This window comes from Heterocephalus glaber, unplaced genomic scaffold (genome assembly GCF_053883595.1).
Source record: "Heterocephalus glaber isolate CG9 unplaced genomic scaffold, H.glaber_assembly_v1.0 deba00000594, whole genome shotgun sequence".
Lineage (NCBI taxonomy): Eukaryota > Metazoa > Chordata > Mammalia > Rodentia > Bathyergidae > Heterocephalus > Heterocephalus glaber.
The window spans coordinates 22,518,636-22,544,128 of NW_028258151.1; the positions used below are offsets into that span (position 1 = coordinate 22,518,636).

Here is a 25,493-nt window from a genome sequence, read left to right on the forward strand (position 1 = left end):
CTTTAGGTGATCTGGGAGTCTGCTTTTGAGCTTTGTTTACATGTCTTCTTATTTCAATGGTGGGAGGGGCGGGTGTGTGTGTGTGCTGCTGATGCCCACGCAGCTCACCTCTTCGGTGCTGGGGGCGGTGGTATGGTGGTCCAAAAGACTCCTCCTCAGCACTGGGGGCAGCTCTGCTCCTTGGCACTGGGAGTGTTAGTATGGCAGCCCAAAATGCTCACCTTCTTGCTGCTGGGGGCAGCTCTCAGATGTTTCTAATATTATATTGAAGGGTGCTGCAATTCAATAGTATTGGAACTTCAAAAGCATTAAACCTACCATAATTTTTATTAAGGAAGTCTATAAGCTTGGGGAGAACAGTGACTCATTTATTAATAATCGCTGCCAGTCAATCACGTACTATGCATCTTGCAGTGTGCCAAGAACTTTACTTGAATTATCACATTTGAACAACCACCTTATGATGGCGACCTTCTCCCAAATTGGGATGTGACTATCCCAAAGAAAATGGTTTCTATTGGTGTCATGGGAGCATTAGAGGTTATCACTGCCTGGTACATCCTCCCCACTCTTTTTAAAGAGTTGGCTCAAGTCCAACTAAAGAACAGCTTCCAATGGTCCTAGACACCTCTAAATGTTATTCACAATACAATCACAGCAGCGGCCACTTGGTACTGTCATCAGAGGCTCCTTGGAGACTCTAAATACTTTGAACATGGTTTATATGGCATGGGTTACATTGCCAAGTGGTAGTACATAATGGCTAAGTTAGTAGCAACTAAATAGCTATCTCTCTTCGAAACTTTTTGCAACACCATTAGACTCATTGTCTTCAAACTATGCCAATGACTGACCTGGGGGTAACACTCTCATTCTTCAGCTGGGGGGAAAACTGTGACTGGAGAAGTGATTTCCTCTCTAGTGCCTGGCCTTTGACTCGTGTTTATGACAGAGTGCTCTGCTTCTCCCAGGCTAATGTCAATCAGAGATGGATGGGGACTTAGATACATCTACCTTTCCATAAGGCCAGAACACCTGTAGAATCATCCCCTGGTACCCAAAAGGGACTGCTTCCGGGACCTCTCAGGACACCATAATCTGAGTGTGTCCAAGTCCCTTACATAAAATGGTGTAGTATTTGCATAGAACCTACACAGATCTTCCTGTACACATTAATGTCTGGATTATAATACCTAATATGATGGAAATGCTCTGAGAATAGTGTGTTACTACAATGAAAAGGAGGATAGATTGTATGTTTAGGACACAGTTTTTTTCAAAGATTTTTGATCTATAGTTGGTTGAATCCCTAGATATAAAACCTACAGATATGAAGGTCTAGTTTAAAAGGAAAAATTTTTGAGATTCACATTAGTTTTATAAAAAATTATACACACACACACACATACACATATTTCTTTAACCAGATTTAGGTTCATAGTAAAATGGAGCAGAAAGTATGAAACCCCTGTCTCCCAAAAAACCCTTCCCACCATCAACCCAATCAGTATGATACCATTTATTATAACTGCTAAACACACATGGATTCATCATTGTCACCCACAGGTTATATTAGGGTTCATTTCTGCTATTGTATGTTGCAATAGTTCTGTTTTTCATTATTAAAAATGCCTGGCACAGGCTAACTTTATAAAGGAAAGGAGTTCATTTAGCTCAGTTCTGCAGATTCAAAGTCCAAGTTTGGGCAGCACTATTTTTGGGGCCCCTGGTCAGGGCTTAAAGGTGGATGATGTCATATCCTAATAGGGGCATGTGTGGGAGCAAAGATCATATCCCTGCAAAAGACAGAAAAGTCATAGCTCAAAACAGGAAGGAAGAGGGAGTTAGATAGAGCCAGGCTTAGACTTATTTATAGCAATCTTCTCCCATGAACTACTAAGAGGTTGCACAAGAACTAGCTTAATTCCTTTCGAGGGCTTGTCCTCAATTGACCAAAGAACCCCCACTAGGTCTCATGTCCTAAAAAGTCTATTTCCCGATATCATCACAGTGAAGGCCCAGCCTCCAACACATGGAACTTTAAGAGGAAAAACAGCACTGAAACCATTGCGCACATTCTGGGGTAGTTACCAAATATAGAAAAGACACGCTGGTCCCATCACACAGAGTGCCTTTGTTGGCCTCCGAGTTCTTCTTATTCATCCCTCATTTCACCTTGACATCTGGCAGCTAATGACCTTTTAATTGGCTCCATAGTTTTGTCTTTTCCAGAATGTCATGTAAGTGGCATCATACAATATGTGCCCTTTTCATATTGGCTTCTTTCACTGACTAATATGTGTTTAAATTTCCTCTATGGGTTTCTATGGCTTGACAGCTCATTCCTTTTCAGTGTTGAGTAATATTTCTTTGATGTTCCACAGTTTATCCATTCATCTACTGAAAGACATCTTGGCTGCTTCCAAGTTTTGGCAATTCTCGATTGAGCTGTTATTAACCTCCAGGTTTTTATGTGATATAAATAAGTTTTCACATCTTTGAAAAGTGGGGTGGGTGGGGAATCCACTTTCTACTCCCCCTTCTGTGTCTCTTAGAAGCTTTCTCTCAATAAATTTTTCCTACTCTTTAAAAAATAAATAAGTTTTCAAATCTTTTGGGTAAATGTCAAAGAATGCAACCTCTAAATCATAGGGAAAGAGTATGTTTAATGTTATGTTTGTGTCTAGATGGCCCCAAAAGCCTCATGCAGTCATAGAACTTCTTCAGAGGTGGCTGAATCTAGAGTGTGTGATGCTGGGATTAAGAGCATGTTTATACTGAGCTGGTATACTGATTGGTTTGGCACACCATAATTCCAGTACTCTGGATAAGATAAAAGGGGCAGAAAGACGATGTCAAGGTTCCTTGTTGCTGTTGCTACTTTGTATGCCCCACGTTGCTTCTCTTCTGTGATGCCTGTTTGCCATCCACTCTGCCATGGAACCAGCCGATTTTGGACTGAACCCTCTACAAACTGTGAGCTAAATAAATCTTCCCCTCTTCAACTTTGGGTGCCAGGTATTTTGTCTCAGCAATGAGAGAAAAGTAATTAAGACATTTAATTTTGTAGAAAACTGCTGAAGTGTCACCTGTATCATTACACATTCCCACTAGTAATGTTGAGAATTTCTGTTGCCATACTAGCTCAATAACATGTGATGCTATCTGTTTTAAATTTTAGCCATTCTCATTATTTATATTAACCATTTTGAAAATCTTAACAATCTAGATAAGAAACTATGGGATTTGAGAGTTGAACAAAAGATTGGGGCTCTAGTCTATGTATCTATCCTTCCCACCTCTACTATCCAAAACATATTTCATGGATTAAAAACATATAGGTGGAAATAAATGAGCAGTAGAAGGTCAAAGGTCAGAGCTCCTAATTGGCATCCAATTTTTATTCAAAAAAATTATTTTCTCATTTGGAAATTAAAACTGGTGATGAGACAGTTGTAGAGGGAATGATTACATTCTCTCCAGAGGCCTTAGTACATTTTCTACATTAACAGTGAGTTAACATGTTCTCCAATGAAGGCAGTAGAACTGTCCTCCTACAGAATCCAGAACTTTGGATGTAGGGCTTGGGTTTTTAGCTGCATTCAAGGAATTTATATCAAAAGTATCAGATACTTTCTTTTATGGTAGTGGAGATAGAATCTAGGACCTTCACACTGATATCCCTATATTGAGTATGACCAAAGCAGGCTGTACACTGTGCAGGCAGTAAAGAGTTAACTCTGCAATTAGCCTGCTTACAGAAGTACATCTGACTGAAGCCTCCATGCAGAGGTCAGAGTGACTGTTACCCAAATTCTGTTCTCAGAGCTAAGACCTTCTTTACCCAAAACACAAGGTTGATTATTAACCACAACTTACATTTTGTCTGTTCTATTCCTAATACAAGAATGTCGTGTTTCTTCTTTTACAAGCCTTGCCTGCATCAGCAACATATCCATATCAATTCCACATAGTCCCTCCAAATAGTGCCTTTACCTCAGCCTGACTATGATGTCACCAGTACATATGGACAGCTCTGGGAGTTCAGGGCCTTTGTTTGTTCAGCCTTGCTTGCCCAAGCATTGGTCATCCTGGCTCTTCAGATCTCTGTCGCTTTAACTTTGCCTCTAAGTCTTCCTTCTCACCATGCATTATAACACTGAGCAAGAGATAGGAACAAGCTGTGGGACTCTCTGCTATAGCTCAACCCCTTTTTTTATTTCTTTCATTGGAGTCAGGATCTCACTGAACTGCTAAGTGGCCCAGGCTGGGTTTGAATTTGCAATCTTCCTGCCTCAGCCTCCTGGAATGCAGGGATTACAGGTGCGGATCACCAGATCTGGCTGATACATCTAGTTTTTAGATGCAATCACTCTAATTAGTTCTTCCTTCTGGAAGGATTGCTTTTTCCGAGGAATCTAATCTTCACTCTTAGAGGTGTTTCTGAACCTGTGGGTTGCCCAAGGCTTTCATGAGTTTACCAGACATGTTCACCATTCCTTGATATTGACAATGGGAAGAGTCTTTGGTAGGGACCATAAGAGTGAAAATAATCTTGAAGAATGATATTTTTATCTCTTCAAAATGGAAGCTTGGGAATTTTATCTTCCACAACAAGACCATCCTGGAACTGCCATTCCTCACCAGTACATAAATTACACACATCTAGTCAAGCATGAATCACACCCCGTAAAGAGTCCATGGCTTTGCAGTTTCTATCCTCTATCTACCATTCCCTATATTCTGCTTTAATAGGCTTTATGGAGGTGGAGATTCTACAGTGTAGCCAACTGGAACATGCAGATTGAACAAGACTTGTTTGTACTGACACTCATGAGCACTGCCATTTCGATGGGAACCTGCTGTTGCTGATCCCAGGAACACCTTTGCTGTCTTAGCCCTCCTAATTCCTATTTGTCCTCTGAGCTTGGCTTGTGTCCCCTTGGAGATCTGTATGTACTACATCCCTCATGGAATGAGACGAAGGTATAAATAAAGTTACTGGGAAAGCCAATGGGGTCTTTGTCATCATTTTTGTAAATACCTTCCCCATCATCTCCAGCCCCAGTACAGGGGATTCAGTCCATGGCCTCGTACTTGCTAGGCAAGTTCTCTACCATGGAGCTGCATCTCCATCACTTAAAAAATTGATGTTGTTGTTGTTGTTGTTTTATTTTAAGACAGGGTCTCTCTAAATTGGCTAGGCTGCCCTCAAAACTGATCCTCTCTGGGCCAGGGATTTAGCTCAGTGGTTTCTCCACCTGCTGCACAAGGACAAGGACTCGAGTTCAATCCCTGGTACCAAAAAAAAAAATTGATCCCCCCAACTGCTTCCTGAGGAGCTGGTATTACAGCAGGAGCCATCATTCTTGGACCTTAGCTCAGGCCCTGGCACTCAAAAGGCTCTCCAAAGTTTGGGAGACAGCACAGTATATTCATTTAAAAGCAAAAGTTCTGGAATCAGATGAATTTCCACATTCAAATTTTAAATTAGTTAACTGACCTTATCCTGTTTGTTAATCTGAAATTCTATTTCCTCACATGTTAAACAGGAATAAAAGATCAGCCTGAGAGGGTGATCTTTATGGATCTTTATGATCTTTGAATACTTTATGGAAAGGGCATAGCGCCTAACACACAGCTGGTACTAATGATAAGTGGATATTACTTATGGGCACAAGTGGAATGAGAATGGGAGAGGCACATGTTCCCCAGGCTGTCATCACCCCATTACCTGCAGGAGATAAGGAATGGGGGGGAATCTTACCAGATTTAGCAGCAAGGCATGCATCGAGGTTTGGTGTGCACAATTTAGTTTCAATGCATTTAGGTGTTGTGTTAGGGCACTGGTAGCACGTCAGGCTGAAACCTAGAATCGGGAATAAAGCATGATAAAGCAGCACTAATTGACCCCTTGCCAGTAGAACAGAGCTCTCCTGCTGCAGTAGTATAGGATGGGGTTAGCTCTTTCCCCGACCCTCTTGACTGCCTGAAGATCACCCACTCCTATGAAGAACACAGTAAGTATACCAACCAACATGGTGGCGCACACCTGTAATCTCAGCCCTCTGGTGTCGGAGGAGGGAGGACTGCCGTGATCTCAAGACCAACACAGGGTACAAAGTCAGTTCAAGACCAGCCTGAACTACATAAAGAAGCCCTGTCTCAGAAAACTAAACCACACCAAAATAAAAGCAAAAGCTATTCAAACCAGGAAGTTCTTGAGCACCTGATTACCTAAAAGGATACAAATGGTCATTGATGTCCTTTACCCTGGGAACACAACAGTACCTAAGGCAGAAATTTGGGGAAAACTACGCAGAACATTCAAGACCACACCGGAGGTCATCTTTGTATTTGGATTCAGAACCCATTTTGATGGTGGCAAGACAAGTGGCTTTAGCATGGTTTATGATTCCTTGGATTACACAAAGAAAAATGAACATAAACCTAGGCTTGCCAGACATGGTCTCACTGAGAAGACAAAGACCACAGAGAAATTAGTGAGGGGAGCACAAGAACAGAAAAAGAAAGTCAGAGGCACTGCAGAGGCAATTTTGGTGCTGCAAAAGGCTGGAGTAAATATTCGGTGGTGGTTTTATCTGCGCATTGAATGGATTTTTCACAGTAGGATTAATAACCTGTAAAAACTTTTTTAATTGGAGGCAAGTCAGAGATTCATGTTGCGTTTCTACTCCCTCCCAGATGCACAGTAGTTATACATTTCCAAGCTCCACCCACAGTTCCAGTAATGTCTTTGGGGCCCTGGAGCAAGTGCAAAGGGAATATCCCCATTCCTAAATCCATTTAACTGCAGCTGAGAAGCTTTTCCCATCCTTCACCTGGCAGATGACTCGTGTGCAATGAAATGACTTATGAAGCAGAAAACATTGAGAGCACAGAGTCCCGCAAGTGTCTTCCAGGCAAAAATAAGCTCAGTGAGGTCACACTCCGATGGATTGATAATTCCCTATTTGTGTGAAACGACCTTTTCAAAGATAAGATATGTAAAATCATTTTGCCAATCAATATTCACAGATAAACATTTGCAACCCATTTGGTGATAGGAACGTTAATTTTTAACCCAAATGAAGCAAAATGTTATCCTCCCGAGAAAAAAGGTATTACCCCCATTAGCAAATGTATATTATATATTTATAGTTAATTATTACATTGTGAACTTTGACAGTCAGAATTTGGTGGAAGCCAGGTGTTGTGGTGCACACCTGTAATTCTAGCTACTTGGAATTCTGAGGAAGGAGGATCTCAGATTACAGGGCAGCCTGGGAGACTTAGTAAGACTCCGTCTCAAAATAATAAAAGTGAAAAGGGCTGGGGCCGGGGCGAAAGCTCAGTGGTACAGTGCTTGCCTAGCAGGGCCCTGGGTCAAATTCCCAGTACTGCAAGAGAAAAAAAAAGTGGAAATTTGTTTCTCTCTTGTTATTTACATAAGAACTTACATAATATCCTTGACTTTGTCTCCTGGCCTGCAAAGCCTAAAATACTCACTGTCTAGCCCTTTATTTGAAAAGTTTAATGACCTCTGGGATATGGAGTCCTCACCAAACTTTTCCCTGCTAAGAGACTGACCCAGGGCCAGCAGTGTACACAGCCGCGGGCAAGAAAGCAGCTGAGCTCTAAGCCCTTGTGGGTGGGACAGCTCAGTCACAGCAGAGTCACTGGACATGAGGAACAGTTTACACCAGAGGCAAACTGCCCTCAGTTGTCTCATTTGAGAACCAACTAGTGCTCCCACTCATGTTCCTAAGATTCATATTTCCTAGCTAAACTTCAGGTTTTCCTAGATTCTTTTTCCTTTTTTTTTTTTCTTTTTGTGATAATGGGGACTCAACCCAGGGCCTTTGAACTGAGCTATATCCCCAGCACTTAGTAACCCTTGTTTAATGTTCTAAGACAGGGTTTGCTAAGTTGCTAAGTTGCACAGGTGAGGATTGAACTTGCAACTTCCTGAGTCACCTTCCAGGAGTACTGGGATCACAGGTGGCCACCACCACACCCAGTTTCCTTCACCATTTTTTACAAGGATGATAACAAGAAAAAGATGAGTCATGGTCAACATTTGTGATGTGGACAGGCAGAGGTGCCAAGATTCAGAAGAAAATCTTCCTGATTCATGTGGCCATGCCTTTCTCAGAGAGAAATGACCTTCCTAACACATGGCTTCCACCATGATGGAATATCTGGCAGCACCTGCAGGTACAAAGACATTTCAAAGAAGCAGCATGTAGAATCTCATAGAAGAATGTCATGGTTAAACCAAGTGTGGGTTTTAGACTTCAAGAGCTGACTTCTAGCTGTGAGGCTGAAGCCTCAGTTTATCACCAGGGGATATGGAGATGTTTCCAGAGGTCCAGGGCAGAGCCGGTCCTCACTACCTGAGCACAGTCAGGAGCCAGGCTCTGTATAGGCTTAATGGCCAAACTTGGCTTTCCAGGTGTGAAATCCCAATCACACCGGACCTCTTGATTTGGGAAGCTTCCAGGTTAACCCCTTGAAATATCACTCAAAAAACCTCTTTTCTCCCCCAGGAAGACAGGTGTCTCGAGAGGGGAAATGACTTACCCAAGGCCACCAGCTACAAAGTGACAGCTCCGGAGCCTGTGGGCAGGGCTCTGTCACACTGCTCCGCTTGTTCTCCCCCAGTGTCACCGTTTGTCACACCTGGGCAAGAGGGGACCCACAGGGAAGATGCATGAAGATGCCAGTTCTCTTCAGTCCCTTCCTTGTGCCGGATGTGTGTCACAGGCAGGAGAAGAAAAGAATGGAAGAGGGAGGGTGTCGGGCAAGCCTGGGTATTTGAGGGCTACCTTCAAAAGATCACCCATAGAAGGGACTTTACTAGGCAAAGCCAGAGCTCACTTGGCCTCTTGACCATCTCTGGAGGGATCAAGGGCCTTGTCTGAAACTTCTTTGGGGCAGAAATACTGAGGGCTAGCACATTCATCTAATGCTCAAACATCTAAGCACTCTATGCTAAGCTCTTCATAGAACTGTTAGAAGAGACAGGCTCAAGTAGCTTCATCCCCAGTTTGCAAGAGAAAACTAAGACTAAGATATTAACGAGCTTGTCCAAAGTCACACAGCTACCAAATGACGGCATGAGACTGGAACCCAGGCCATCAGTTCTAAAGCCCAAGCTGGTATAAATGTGCAATATCACTGGTCATTCAAGAAATCTAAATTGAAACAATGCTGAGATTCCACCTCACTCCAGAAAGAATGGCTATCATCAAGAAATCAATCAACAACAAATGCTGGGGAGGTTGTGGGGGAAATGAAAGCCTTCTCCATTGCTGCTGGGAGTGTAAACTGGTACAACCACTATGGAAATCAGGATAGAGGTTCCTCCAGAAACTAAAACGAGAGGTTCCATTTGACCCTTCTATGCCTGTCTTAGGTATCTTTCTAAAACATTTAAAAATATCATACCACAGTGATATATGCATAGCTATGTTTATAGCTCCACAGTTGATATAAAATGCATGCACCTCGAGACCACACTTTTAAGTAAATCAAACACACATATTTAAATATTGCAGTTTCTCTTGTGTGAGAAACCCAAAGGGTGAACAAGGAGCATAATGGAGGACAGATGTTGGGAAGTAGGAGGAGCTTGTTCAAATGGGAAGGGGAGCAAGGGAGGGGGAGAGAAGGAAGGGAAAGGGGACTTTAAAAAATGAAAATGGAAGGGAAAAATGGAAACAAAGCTTTTGTAAATGGGAAGGGGGAAGAGTTGAAGGGAGGGCAGGGGAATGGGGAAAAGAGAAGAATTCAGATGTGTTATGCACAGGTACAAATTCCCCAGGGTGAATGTGATCATTCTGTATGCAAAATATGTACTAATAAACATACATAAAACTCAAGCTGGGATTAACCAGGCATTCCTCTAACTCTCCTGAGTAGAAGAGAAGGAAACAGGACAGATTTGGGACCGAGGGCACCGAGGTTCAAGACAAGCAATGAGTCAGTGCATGGTTCTGATAGTTTAGCTACTTAGCCAGGGTGGCAGGGAATGGACCCTCTGGAAAACCAGTTTCTGGGCTGTTCTTCCCCCTGCTTCCCACTGGAAGTCATCCTGCATCTCCACCTCTGCAATGTTGGGAACTCGTCATGCTATTTGATTTGCATCACTGTGAGGACCCAGTGTCATTTTCTGCCAATGGGATGTTTCTGCCTACAACATGTTGGCCTGAAGGTTCCCCAGAGGGCTCCTCAGTGTTTTGGACAGCAACAAAGGCAGTCTCTCATGTGTGTGCGCGTGTGTGTGTGTGTGTGTCTGTGTGTGTGTGTTGTGTGAGCAGGTCCATATGTGTGTTGTGAGCTTCAGAGCCCACTTCTCTGAGCGGGGGCTTAAGGGTGCCCCAGACCTGCACCTGATGGCCCCAAACCCCAGTTTGCCCCACAGACAGATGCAGACTGCTGGAGGTGGGCTGTGGCTGCCGCCATGAGAACAAGAAACACCCTGTGGGGAAGAACTGAGAGAGGAGTGGGGTGTGGAGACCAGGCTGGATAACATCACCGCCCACGCCTGCTCGGGTTCCCCGTGGACAAGGGAGCACCCAGGAGGCTGAGGCAGGAGGACTAGGTCAAGTTCAAACTGAGCCTGGGCTATACAGTGAGTTCAAAACAAGCCTAAGCCTAAACTACCTAGCAATACCTTATCTTAAAAAAAAAAAGTCTCCCAACCTTGTAAGCCAGGCTGCTCCACATGCTGCTTCCTGAGCCACACAGGGTAGGACTCAGGGCTTGTGGACAGATGGTCCTCATCTGCCATCCACTGGGTCCAGAATGCAGAAGTCCCTAAGGCTATCAGGGCATTACCTCTCACACTTTTGCAGGTCATTTGCCCCACAGGAACTGACAATTCAGGCCATCCAGGCCTTTGGAATTTTCCAGAGGGAAAAACATGGAGTCCTGCTAGGGAAAGGTATCAAGGAGAAACAGGGCCTGGCTTTTCCTTACAAGTGACACTCACCACTTCACTCAGCACACTGCCAGCTTCCCACTGGGTTCCCCATGTTATGGGTTCCTGGGTAGAGAAGATGATTTATACACTTGGGTTAGACAGGGCTGGGGCCCACAAAAAACTGCTGCAAGGAAGGAAGGAGAAGAGGGTATTGATCTGAGGTTACACAGGAACCAGCAAGGCATGGAGCATCAGATAGTTTGTTTGTTTTTTTTTTTTTGGAAGGGGCTATTTTGAGACAGGGTCTTGCTGTTAGTTCACACTGGCCTTAAACTCACTATGTAGCTCAGGCTGGCCTTAAACTCAAAAGGATCCTTCTGCTTCAGCCTCCTGAATGCTAGGACTACAATCCTGTACCACCATGCCCAGCCTACTGAACACTTTTCTAAGAGTTAAGAACAGCTAGGGCCGGGGATTTAGCTCAGTGGTTCCGTCGCTTGCCTTGCAAGCGCAAGGACCCAAGTTCAATCCCTGGTACCAGAAAAAAAAACAAAGAACAGCTGCTGTGACAGGCATCCCCATGGCAAGAAGAGGCTGTTAGTCACTAGAGCTGCCTCCATGACAGGCTGCAGGAGGGCCAAGAGAGTGCAGAAAGGAAGTGACCAGTGTGGTTGTTCAGATCAACAGACTGGGCCTTTGTGAACCACTAGTAACACATGAGCTTCCAACAGCAATGTGTTGGGGGAGGGGTACAGAAAAAGGGACGGCTGATTGTTCTAGAGCCATTTTACAATTGTCCTGAGATGTTGACAGTATTAATGCTAAACAGATTTATAACTTTTTTTATTCCTAAGTCTTCAACTGTTGCCACCCTTCCTCCAAATATTCTATAATGAATTTAAAAAATGATGTCTGCAGGGAGCATGGTGGTACATGCCAGTAATCCCAGCACTCTGGGAGGCTGAGGCAAGAGGATTACACATTGGAACACAGCCTGAGAAAATTAGTGACTTAGTGAGACCCTGTCTCAAAACAAGAATTAAAAATGGCATGGGGTTATATATAGCTCAGTGCAAAGACCCTGGGTTCAATCCCTAGGACCAAAAGAAAAAAAACTGTCCTTAAGTATAGTTAAGATGGTCATGGATAAAGTGGAAGTACTGCCAGTCTACCCAAAATCAAGCACAACTTATACACCGAAAAGACATCAACAACTATTTTTTTAAAACATATCACCACTCACTAGTCACAAGAGGATTATTCTTAAGGATTAGTCTAATAGTACTGCTATTGTCCCTAAGGGTTTTCACTTCTTCCAAAGAATGTGCTCCTGGTAATTCCCAGAGAAGATAAATAGTGATGAATCTCCTCTGAGGGTGGGTTTACTTATTGGAAAAAGCCCAAAGTCATTCTGAATAAGGTCCTCAGAGTAAGATGGATGAGCCCATTGGAAAATACCATTTGGGGGTTGTACAACACACTTTAAGTCAGCTTTAGATGGTAAGGACAGATTTTTCTCAGTGGTTGGCTAACTCTATAGTGAATTCCCTAAAGAGAATTCCAAATAAGCCTTTCATCACAGGAATAAGGAAATTCATAAGGTGATACAAGCATTGCTTAATGAGCAAAAGTTAGCCAGGCATAGCGGCACCAGAACTTGGAAGTCCAAAGCACCACAAGTTCAAGGCCAGCCTGCGCTACAGAGTTAGTTCAAGGCTAGCTTGAACTACACAATGAAACCCTGTCTCAAAAAAAAAAAATCCCAAAAGTTTAGTGACATAACATACATGTCCATCCAACAAGGTGATGAACAGTTTACAATAGAGTTCCACCCTGGAAACTACACAGCATAACAAGCATAGAAGGCTGCTCACAAGGTACTAAGAAAAAAAACCTGATTATAATAGCTACAGTTTTATTACCTTTTCTTTTAAATATATATATACATATTGTAGGGGCAAAATGAAGCTTAAGATGTCTACACTGTGGTCCAGGCTGCATATGGGTGATTTCCAGTAGACATGGAGCTAGGTCAGCAATATTTCATCACAGGCCCCCCCACCCCGGATCTCAGTGTAAATACCTGATATAACCAAGGTTGGAGGTGGCCAGTATAAATAGTGTATAACCAAGGTCGTTATGGGCACATGGCCACTACTGGGTATATTGGCATAAATGTAGACTGCTACTTCAAGGGATGGCAGGAGACAAAGCGGCTGAGGCCTTAAAGGCAAATGCATGTGGCTGAGCTGAGTGACTGAGAATAGAGCCATGTTCAGAGGTTTCCACGACTCCGTGTCTCTACTTCAGGCTGCCCAAATCTCAAGTGAACCTCCCCAGTCTGAACTGGTGACGAGACACATATATACATACTCACACCTGCATGGAAATTGTTTGGGATATCTTATCAATCTTTATGTACACTTTAGAACATGTATTTAACTTAGTGGTAGAATTATGAGAAGGTTGTTTATGCTTACATATTTGCTTAAATATTTTTATAGAAAAATCTCAACATGATAAAAGAATTATTTTAAGCTACTTATATGTCTTTTTTTGTTGTTGTTGTTGGTACCAGGGATCGAACTCAGGACCTTGAGCTTGCAAGGCAGGTGGTAGAACCACTGAGCTAAATCCCCAGCCCACTTATATATCATATCACTCACAAATTTAAAAAATTCTACCCGCCCAATGAGGTATAAAAAAAAATATATATATATATATATATATATTCTCTCAAAGTTGGCTATTTGAGTTTAAACTGTTGGGTGTGTGTTTGTGTTTGTGTATTTATTTTTTTATGTTTGCCTACAGTTATATTAGTCACATTGTGTATTTCTAAAAACTGAGGCTGGGGAATTTTTTTAGTAGTGCTAAAGGTGACATGTATATTCCAATCCACTTTGCCTGAGATTCTCATAACCTTGAAACAGTCAACTCCAATTGACATAGCCCTGAAACATTTGTAAAGAAGTTAATATTTTACATGAGGACAAACTTAAAAATAAAACATCAGGGTTTTAAAGCTCAATACACACTAGAATGTCATCAATTTAAGAGACAAAGAAGTAGACAAAAACATGCACAGTCCTAGAATTTACTCTCTCCTGGACTCAGAGCTGAGCTGGAAATACTATTTTTAGCCAAGGTGCCACATGTATGAGTTGCTTTTGGCTTATCAGGATAGCATAATTAACAGCTCTGGAGGCCAAGAGAAAATGTTGAAGAAACAAGGGCTGTTCTATTTAATAAAGTGTCCCAGAGACATTTTCTATCTTCAAATAAATGAAGGGCAGCTGAGGAAGGGAGGCACAGGTTGTGTAATTTACAAAGGCAGAATTAGGATCAATAAGGGAGGCATTTGGGATTTCCTAAATGGGTGATGGCGAATCTTTTACAGCTTTCAATGATACAAACAGCCTGCTATGCCACAAGTGCCATGGGTTCGCCACTGCTGCCCTAAACCATGACTATTTTCCACCCCTTATCTGCCCTGCCACATTCTGGATGTGGTGCAAAAGGGAAAACAAGTCCCCAATATACGTAAAAAGTTCCCCATCAGTTGGCAATGTTAAAACAGATAGCAGAGGTCACAGATCAGAAGTACTACAGAAAACACCAAGAGGAAAGATCAAAAGACGGGTGAAGCACTAAAGATTCTCATTTCATAGTGAAACCAACCTGACAAATATTTATTAATGTCCAGCCACCTGGGATGCAAGCAGAAGCTAAAAGCCAGCAAGGTGATTTACCAACTTATGACATCTCTTATCAAATTGCTAAAAATATTAAGAAATAAGTGTTTTGTGCAATTAGGAATGAAAAGGGTGAAACTACAACAGACCCAGCAGAAATCCAGATGATCATCAATACCTACTTCCAGAACCTATACGCCAATAAGATGGACAACACAGAAGAAATGGACAGATTCCTAGATACATATGAATTACCAAAGTTGAATGAAGAAGACCTAAAAATTCTGAACAACCCAGTATCAACCAATGAAATTGAAAACGTAATTAAAAACTTATCACCTAAGAAAAGCCCGGGCCCTGATGGCTTCACTGCTGAATTCTACAAGACATTTAGAGAGGAACTGCTGCCGCTACTGTTTAAACTCTTCAATGAAATTGAAAGGGAAGCAATACTCCCAAATTCATTCCTGGAAGCAAGCATCACCTTGATCCCCAAAGCAGAGAAAGACCTAACTGAAAAAGAGAACTATAAGACAATCTCACTAATGAACATAGATGCAAAAATCCTTAATAAGATACTGGCAAACAGAATGCAGAAGATCATCAAGAAGATCATACACCCTGATCAAGTGGGATTCATCCCAGGGATGCAGGGATGGTTCAATATACGAAAATCAATTAATGTAATACACTATATCAACAGAGCCAAGGACAAAAACCATATGATTATCTCCATAGACACAGAAAAAGCATTTGACAAAATCCAACACACATTTATGATAAAAACCCTACAAAAAATTGGAATAGATGGTCTCTACCTCAAACTGATAGAAGCCATCTATGAAAAACCAACAGCCAATATCATACTAAATGGTCAAAAACTGAAATCCTTCACACTAAAATCAGGAACAAGACAAGGATGTCCACTATCACCACTCTTGTTCAATATAGTTCTGGAAACATTAGCCATTACAATTAGACAAGAGAAAGAAATAAAAGGAATAAAGATAGGAAATGAAGAAGTCAAATTGTCATTATTTGCAGATGACATGATACTCTATATAGAAGACCCCAAGAACTCCACCAAAAGTCTTCTAGACTTAATAACCAAATTCAGTCAAGTAGCTGGTTACAAGGTCAACACACAAAAATCAATAGCTTTCCTCTACATGAACAACAGACTCACTGAGAGAGAAATAGGGCAAATAATTCCTTTCACAATAGCATCCAAAAAACTGAAATACCTAGGAATCATCCTAACAAAAGAAATCAAAGACCTCTTCTCTGAAAACTATGGCACTCTGAAAAGACAGATTGAAGATGATATCAGAAAATGGACAGACATTCCCTGCTCCTGGGTAGAAAGGATTAATATAGTGAAAATGGCCATACTTCCAAAACTGCTATATAGATTTAATGCAATTCCAATTGAGATCCCAGCAGCATACTTCATAGACCTCGAGAAAACAATCCAAAAATTCATTTGGAATAAGAAGAGACCCAGAATAGCAAAAGCAGTTCTAGGTAACAGAGACATGGCAGGGGATATCACAATCCTCAACCTGCAACTATACTACAAAGCTACTGTGATAAAAACAGCATGGTACTGGCAAAGAAACAGGCTTGAGGACCAGTGGAACAGATTAGAAGATGCAGAAACAACGCCAGACACACTCAGCCATCTCATCTTCGACAAAGGAGCCAAACACCCTCACTGGAGGAAAGATAGCCTCTTTAATAAAGGGTGCTGGAAAAATTGGGCTTCAACTTGCCAAAGATTAAAACTAGATCTGTATCTCTCACCGTGCACTAAACTAAAATCAAAATGGATTAAAGATCTAAATAATAAAATAGAAACTCTGAACCAGTTGGAACAGAGGTTAGGTAAAACCATTGAAGACATCAGTGTAGGAAAAGATTTTATGAACAAAACCTCAGTTGCCCGTGAACTAGCACAAACAATCAACAAATGGGATCTCTTCTTATTAAAAAGCTTCTGCACAGCAAGAGAAGCCACCAGCAGTGTGAAGAGACAACCCACAATGTGGGAAAAAATCTTCACCTGCTCTTCCTCGGACAAAGGTCTACTATCTCGAATCTATAAAGAACTTAAAAAGATCAGACCTCCCAAATTTAAAGACGCAATCCAAAAATGGGCAGCTGAAATGAATAGACATTTCTCAGACAAAGAAGTAGAAATAGCAAATAAATACATAAAAAAATGTTCAACATCACTGGTCATTCGAGAGATGCAAATGAAAACAATGCTGAGATTCCACCTCACCCCAGAAAGAATGGCTGCTATCATGAAATTCACCAATAACAAATGCTGGTGGGGCTGTGGGGAAAGAGGAACCCTGCTCCACTGCTGGTGGGAGTGTAGATTGGTGCAAGCACTGTGGAAATCAGTATGGAGATACCTCAAAGAACTAGGACTGGAAGTCCCATTTGACCCCGCTATTCCACTGCTGGGGATCTTCCCCAAAGAATTAAAAGAATCATACCACAGTGATATATGTGCACCCATGTTCATAGCAGTGCAGTTTGTAATAGCTAAAACTTGGAAACAGCCCAAATGCCCATCAACTGGAGACTGGATAAAGAAAATGTGGTTTTTTAATAAAATGGAGTACTACTCAGCCATAAAAAATGAGAAATTAGAGACATTTATAGCTAAGTGGATGCACATTGAGGCAATACTCTTAAGTGAAATAAATAGGACACACATGTGTAAATACCGAATAGTTTCTCTGGTGTGAGAAACTGAAAGTGTAAATAAGGACTAAATGTATAATAGGTCATGTGAAATAGGAAGAAAAGGGGCAAAGGGGAAGGAAATGGGAGGGCTAAGGGAAAGGATAGAAGGGAATGGGATTAATATGAGAAAATGGAAAAATAGCAACAAAATCTTTGTAAATAGGGAGGGCTGGAGGGGTTGAAGGGAGGGCTGGGCAAAGGTGAAAAAGAAGAACCAAGAGAGACTATGTAAAGGCGCAAATTTCCAATGATGAATGTCATTATATTGTATACCTAAAATGTACCAATTATTAGAATGAATAATCGATAATGTAAAATAGGAATAAAAGGTCCAAAGGGGTAGGGGTAGTGGGAGGCACGGGAAAGGAAAGAAGGGAAAGGAAAAAAATGATGAGAAATGGAAAAAATGGAAATAAAGTCTTTGTAAATAGGGAAGGGTGGAGGGCGTGAAGGGAGGGCTAGGAATGGGGAAAAACTAAGAACCAAGATGCATTATATAAAGGTACAATTCCCAATGAGAAATGTAATCGTGTTGTATAGCTACAATGTACCAATAAAAGAATTTAATACAAAAAAAAAAAAGAAATAAGTGTTTTGGTATTTGCATAGAAATAGTGTGAACCTATATTTCATTGTTTTAAATAGGAAAACAAAAACATGGTATCATTCATCCAAAAACTCCAAGTCTCCCAAATATAAAGAAATATATATATTACACCCAGGGATTTAGCTCAGTGGTTCTGTCGCCTGCCTTGCAAGCACAAGGACCTGAGTTCGATCCCTGGTACCAAAAAAAAAAAAAATCATTTTTTTTCTGGTCCCCCTTCTGTCTCTCCTAGACAGAAGCTATCTTTGTCTCAATAAATTTTTCCTACTTTAAAAAAAAAGAAAGAAATATATATATTACATACTATATGTATGTGCACCCCAGAGAAACTTGAGCAGAAAGCACTTACCATATGAAACAATTATTTAATGACAAAGTGTGTAGGAATTCCCTGGTGGGTGGATTTAACCCTAAGAAGGTTAACTGTCCACTCCACTGCCACCATCCCTCAGATAGCAACTTCTAAGCAGATACCAACCATGAGCAGGTGTGTGCCAGGCAACAGGCTACACTGACTGCTGAACAGGAAAGAATCTTAGAGCTACTGGGGTGGACACCAACTAGTGCCAAAGAGAGGGGAAGAAAGGGGAATTGCAACAATGCTTTTCCATTTCACTGGGCACCTGAGTCACCTGGAGGCTGTGGAACACATCACCCAACCCTATCCTCCTGAGGCTGGAATTCCCAGGTCTAATGCAGGCCCCAGAAAGTGCACTTCAGCCAGTTCCCAGGTGCTAGCCCTGCTGCTGACCAGTGACCACACCGGGAACAACTGGCTTACACTGACTCAGCACAAGGGCCAGGCATGGGGTTGAAAGGGTCTCCCCAGCTGGGCTGTCAAAGGACCAGCTAGTGCTGATGAAATAATGAGTTTCTTCTGCCCTTCAGGGCTCCTGTGATTACACTGCTAAATGGACTAGCTTATAAATGCAAGACATTAGGCAAGTCCTTGTTGCCAAGTTAACTTCTATTTAGTGAGCAAATATTATGAGTCAACTGCTATGGTAGGTGATTTTGACATATTAAGGTACAAGCTAATCCTCACAATACTAGATAGGAAATGTAATCTCTGCCTCCAAATATAAGAAGCAAGAGGTAGAGGGATCTAGCTAGTTGGCCCTTACTCCCAGTGATGTCCACATCCTAACTTCAGGAACCTCGGAATATAGTCGTCCTCATGTGGCAAGCAACCTCCACACGGGATTGTGGTTAGAGAGATTATCCTGAATATCCAACAGACCCAGCATGATCACCAGCTTGTTCACAGGGGGACAGGAAAGCAGTAGAATCTGCCAGAAAGATGTGACATCAGAAAAAGGGGCAAAATCTGAAGAGTGAGATGAACTCAACTCACCATTGGTGACTTCAAAGACAAGAAGGATCCTGTGAGCCAAGGCACACAGGTGGGCTCTAGAAGCTAAGAGTAGTCCTCACCCAACACCCTCAAAGAAAACTCGATCTGTCTCCCAGTCACAGGACTGCATTCTGCCAATAACCTGGATGAGCAAGGACATGGACACACCCTGTCCCGGAGACCTCAGCCTGCCACCTGGATTGTTCACCCAGTGCCACCGTGTCAGACCCCAGATGGATGACAGAGCAGTAAATTTGTGTTGTTTTAAGCTGCTAAACTTGTGATTGGTTTCTGCAGCAACGAAAAACATAAACTGGGCCTGGTGGCCTGGGCCTTTGGTCCCAGTAACTTTGGAGTCTGAGGCAGGAGGATCATTTGAACTTAGGAATCCAGACCCACCAGGACAACACAGCAAGACCCCAACTCAAAACAAGAAAAAGCTAACATAGGAACCTCATTATTAGGAAGTGGTTAAACAGGATTTAAACTCAGGTCTCAGGTCTGAACCATGAACTCCCCAGTAGGGAAACTTCTTGTGAATTAAGCTTCCAAAATACATTCACCTGAGGAGGCCAAGAAAGAAGTGAATTCTCTGTCTCTGTCTCTGTCTCTCTTCTCTTCTCCCTCTCCCCGTCTCTCTCTCTCTCTCTCTCTCTCTCTCTCTCTCTCTCTCTCTCAATGGAACCTAGGGAGGGGAATATACAGCACTAACCACTAACACTGCCATTCTGAGAAGAGATTTTAAGACCAACAGTTACATAGGATTCACCATAAATACAATCGCTGCTCCAATGACCTGGGGCTCATGAACTTCAACTCTAGATATAGCCTCACAAATTAAACCCACTGTTCTCATTTCATAGGAAATGAATGGAGGCCCAAGGGATGAAATTACCTGTTCCAAGGTGAAAGGATTGTTGTAAAAAGGTCTATGTTACTTCTATCTATCAGGGGCTGGTAATTCCCAAGTGGTGTAATGTAGCCCCTTGGCAGCAATGTCAGGGACCTGGAGTTTGTGTCCTTCTGACCCTGAACATGGTGTAGCCAATCCTGTCCAGGAACCCACATATCAGTCACTCACTCAAAGCAGTAATTACTGACCCAAGGAGAGAGACAAAGAGCAAATTACCATCACAATGGAAGAGCCCCTCCCAATCCCCCAGAGTTCTGCTGCTACAGACAACCACCCCAGAAACTTTGAGAGCTCAGATATCTGCCCTTTGCCTACAAGGGCTTCTCTGTGATCTGTTCCTGGACCTCAAACCCGGGTCTTTCTTACTGGACTTTTATCTTCTGAACCACTAGGCCTCCTTTGAAGTTTCCTTTCCAAACCACTAAGCATAATGGGGTGTTTTCCTTAGAGCAGTTTCCACTTTCTACTGAGAACCTATGTCCCAAGTTACTGGTATGTTCAGCTTGTCACAGAAAATTCACTCTTTTTCTTCCAATGATAAATTACCCAAGCACAGTAAACAACCACCTCCCAACACTGACATTCTGAGGTCTGTGTGCCTCCTAGGAACTGTGAGTAAATTACCTATAATGAAGAACTATAACAGAGGGAGGACAGGGAGGCCTGAAAAATCACCTGTTGTTCCTGGTACCAGGTTCCAGGCTGTGCCATTCCCTGGATGACAGATCTGTAGTCCTTACCACCACCCGAGGAAGTAAGGCCTAGCATTTCACTGATGAGAAAATGAGGTTAAACAGCTTGCTGCAATTACCAACAGGGGCACCTGTGCCTCATGAAATGACAGTAAAAAGCACTATCTAAAGATTGAAATCAATCGGCCCTGACTCTAAGAAGAGTGTGGCCCAATCCCATGCAGGAGAACAAAGATGTCTGCTAGGGCAATTCCACAAATGGATCTTGGGGAAAGGAAGGTTGGGACCACATCCAGGCCGGAGTCAACCCCTTCGTTTCTGATGTAATCTCTTTCTTTAAACTGCAGGAGCTGCAAGTGAGGGGAGTTGGTCGGGGGAGCACAGGCCTGAGGCCTGAGGGAATGTCAAGGGCGCCCCAGGATGCTGGTGTTTTGGGGAGAGGCCCATTCCACACCCTCCTTAGTGCTAAACACCCCCACCCAACCCCATCCTTCTGATCTCTCCTGGAGCTCAGAGCCTGGGGCTTAGCCAGCCTGAAATGCTACCCCCTTGTGGGGACACCCAGCTAGGTCACCCAGCGTGATCAGGGAGAAGCTGGGTGCCCCAGGGAGACACTGTGGACCCTGAGCCAGAGCCTGCTGTCCAGGCACCTGAGCCTGCAGACCCAGCAGCCCCAGGCTTGGCTAACCACAGGCCTCGGAACTCACCTGGGAGCCCTGGGTTCCGGGGCAGCCCTGCCTGCTTCTATCTCCTGAATCAGACTGGAGCCCACTGGTCATGCCCAGGGGCAATCCATAGCCTTCCCAAAGCAGAGGCCAGCATCAATTCCTAGGTGTGACACTGTCTCCAAATAACTTCCAGCTGCACCTAGGTCTTATCTTGACCCAAGACAAAGTTCTCTTATGCTTAAACAAGTTTTGCTGAGCTTGAGGTAGGGCACAAGTGGAGGCAGGAAAACAAAGCTTTGCAGGCCTCTTTCTTTTTCCTTCATTCTTTCCTACCTTTTCCCTCCTTTCTCTCCTTCCCTCTTTCTTTATCTTTCTCTTCTTCTCTTCCTGAATAATTTCTTCTTTCCAGGATTGGACTGAGAATTATTGCTCTCTGCACTCTCCCAGAAGCTATAGCTATAGGATAAACACTCTGCTTTACGCATCTTGGGGGTTTATACCTTTGCAGACAGTTTGCACATCTTTACCTCCAACCTGAGCTGGCTGCAGATGTTCTGTACATCTATCTCCATTCCAACTGCTTTTCCTACAATCTACCTGGAAACCAATTTTGATTTCTTCCCTTCCCTCAGGTCCACTCCAGTCGTACCTGCTTTACCTTTTAGATACCTCAATTTCGACTCCACTTCACTCTGCCCCATTGTTACTGCCGAATTCAGGCCTGTAGTTTGTCTGGGTCATTCCGGTTCCTTTGTACCAGGTCCCTGTGCTGCCTGTGTTAATTCCTGCATCCCTGGGCCATCTCCCCTTATCTTCCACATGACCTCTGGATTCCCTGAACTTGACTTTGCCCTTTTCTCGTCGTACTTCCTTGAGTGCAGTGGCTGTAACTGCCAGTTTGCAAGGGGAGACCTTTCAGAGGAAAGTCTAGTGCTAGGATGGCAATGGAAACACGTCTGGAACATTGATGACACCATTGTGCCATGGTGTCAGTCCTTGTTACCTCTGCCTTGTCACAAGAAAATAACCCCTTCTCTTAGTCACAGTCCTCAACGCTGCTGCTGGGACACAATACATGACAGCCACGATTCAAAGGAGGAAAGGTTTCCTTTGTTTGATGGTTTATAAAATTTTCAGCCCACAGCTGGCTGGCCCCGAGACAGGACGATCATGGCAGAGACATCGGGCAAAGGAGATGCTCCAGGTATCACAGACAGGACACAGAGTGACATCAAGGGAGAAGGGAGGGAGATAGACCCTCCCCCTTCTGACCAGACTCTCCCTCCTAATGGCAAGTCAGCTGTAAGCCCCTACATGATCTAATCACTTTCCAAAAACCCTACCTTTGAGCACATGAGGCTTGTGGCGGGACATGTAAAGGTAAATCATAACACTCCTGAACTATTTAAACTAGCCAGGCGTTGTGCAGCATGCCTGTAATCCTAGCTCCTGGGAGGCTGAGGTAGGAGGATCATCCTGAGTTTGAGGCCAGCTGGGATACATAGTGAGTTCAAGGCCAGCCTCAACTACATAATAAGACCTGGTCTCAAAAAACCCCAGAACACTATTTAAGCCACCTTTAATTTACTTATCTGTCTTACCCTGAGCTTTAGATGAACAAGTAAAGCATGGGTAGTTCTCAAGAGGTCTGAGAACCAGAAATGGCCGTTTAGTCTGCTTTGAGCAATGTTAATGCTGTTAAAATTCCATTTCTGTATGAATAAGCATTTGTGCCATGAAATTAAACACAGAGGCTTATTAACCAACAAGACCTTGCTGTGAACCAGTGATCATTCATTCAACGTAACCATGACATTGAATTTTTTTTTCAGTACCGGGAATCAAACTCAGGACCTTGCACTTTCAAGGCAGGCTGTGGAACCAGTGAGCTAAATCCCTGGCCCAATACTATGAATTTTGATAGAACAAGCAGCGAGCATTCTAAGGATGCAAGGATCAGATAGAGATTCAGGGGTGATTTGGGGTACTTTAGAAACAGGAAGTCATCCAGAAAAAAGGATGCAAAGAATAACAAGGTCTCTGGTTTAGTTTAACTCTAAAGTTTAGTTTCTTAAATAACTGGGTGATACTGGGGTCTGAATGTGTGCTTCTCCCAAAGCGTTGTTGAAAAAGAGTGAATGTTTACATTAAAAGTTTTCAGTAAGACACATTGCTATTGATTTTCATCAAAAAACCTCCCCTGGCCCCCATTCCAAATATACCTGTCCCATCATTCTTGCTATTTTCTTAAGCAGTTATCAATGTCCTCTTTCCTAAGTGTCTTTATGAAGTGTGATCAGAAGTATAGGGAATACAGTGCCGAGTCACATACAGTAGAAAGACAGACTCATAAAAACATTAGTGTCCTCATGCAACTTACTCACTGGATCTGGCACTGTGCAACTTCAGGCTCCTCCCTCAAGTCAAAGTGACCATGAAATGGAAACATTTTGAATGAATTCGGGACATCAAGACGGATATGACAGGGCAACTAGATACTCATGAAAGAGTCCAAAACTGCTTCAGGAAGTGGCAAGAAATGTGTGTTTAATCTGAGAGGGGAGTTTCTGAGAGGGATGAATGGTGATGTCACTTTTATCATAATGTTTTATTTACATACACATTGTATTTCTCAATCACAACTTGAATGTTGAATCCAAATCCCAAAGCAAGAGTATGAGATGGACTTTTAGGCGGTTATCAGGTCCTGAGGAGTTGGCCCTCATGAATAGGATTAGTGCACTTAGAAGAGAGACCGCAGAGCTCATTTGCCCCTTCCACCATGTGAGGGCACAGCAAGAAGGCTCCATCTTAGGGAACAGTGTAGACACCAGACTCCGAATCTGCTGGTGCCTTGATCTTGGACTTTCCATTCTCCAGAACTGTGAGCGATTAATTTCTACTGTTTGGCTATTACACAGGCTACGGTGTTTTATTATGGCAGCCTAAATGGAGAAGCCAGTTGACTCAGGGAAAAATAGGACATAATAGGATTTGGTAGCCTGATGAAGCAACCATGTCTGACTTAGTGGAGGGGAAACTTTCTGAGACATGCCATTAGGTGACTGCACTGTCAGGTGATCTCACCCCTGTGCAAACAGCAGTATATTTCTACAAACCTCTGTGGGATTAAGGATTTGCTTTGGCAATAATTTCCCTCCACTAATCTTCTCTCTTCCCAAAGTTCTTCAGTTGGCTTTATATCTGCACTCAGACTCAACGCTCAATTTCACATTGTTATGAATCATTCACGAATCCTATAAAGCCATAGTGAGCAGTAAATTCAACATCCTAGTCTCTTCCAGCCTTTTCTTCCAACAGTGCAAATAAACACTTTGCTTTAGTCATGATCTTCAGGATGCTGAAGATGTACTTCGGTGTCTGGTCTTCAATTCGCGTCACTAGAAGTTTCTCCATGTCTGAAATGAGTTTTTCTTGAATTTTTGCTGGTCTCACTGCATTCAACGAAGCAGATCCATTTCCTGCTTCTGTCACTTTATTCCTTAAGATTGTAGCTGTGGTGGAAATGACTGGTGTGCAGTACCCATCAGTGATCTGCCAGCTTCATGGTCCTTCACCACTTTCAATTTCATTTCCAGGTCAATCACTTGATGTAGCCTCTTAATGGCAATATTAGCACTGGATTTTGTATGTTTATGCGCCGTGATGGGTAAAATAATAGGAGACTAAATCAAGCACAAGAGAAAATGATGCATTCAAGACATGTGGTAACATGCAATGTACAAGGCTGCTGCTGGCCACTGTGGTATCCGTGGTCTGTTGTTGATTGCAACATCAGTCTGCAGTGCATGGCTGTACTTACATGAAAATAAACAAGAAAATGACTCTTTCAGAACATTCTGACATGCATCAGTAGGTA

The 25,493-nt window shown here is 42.8% G+C and overlaps 1 long non-coding RNA gene across 1 annotated transcript in view; it reads right to left on the bottom strand.

The window, feature by feature from the left end:
- The window catches only part of LOC147829546 (uncharacterized), a 28,424-nt gene extending 7,698 nt beyond the window's left edge, over positions 1-20,726 (bottom strand). Inside the window, exons 1-2 of the long non-coding RNA XR_015448973.1 lie at positions 20,236-20,726; positions 5,768-5,869 (exon numbers count right to left, since the gene is read on the bottom strand). This is a non-coding gene — a long non-coding RNA (uncharacterized LOC147829546). The remainder of the gene's footprint in view (positions 1-5,767; positions 5,870-20,235) is intronic.
- Positions 20,727-25,493: the final 4,767 nt, after the last annotated feature.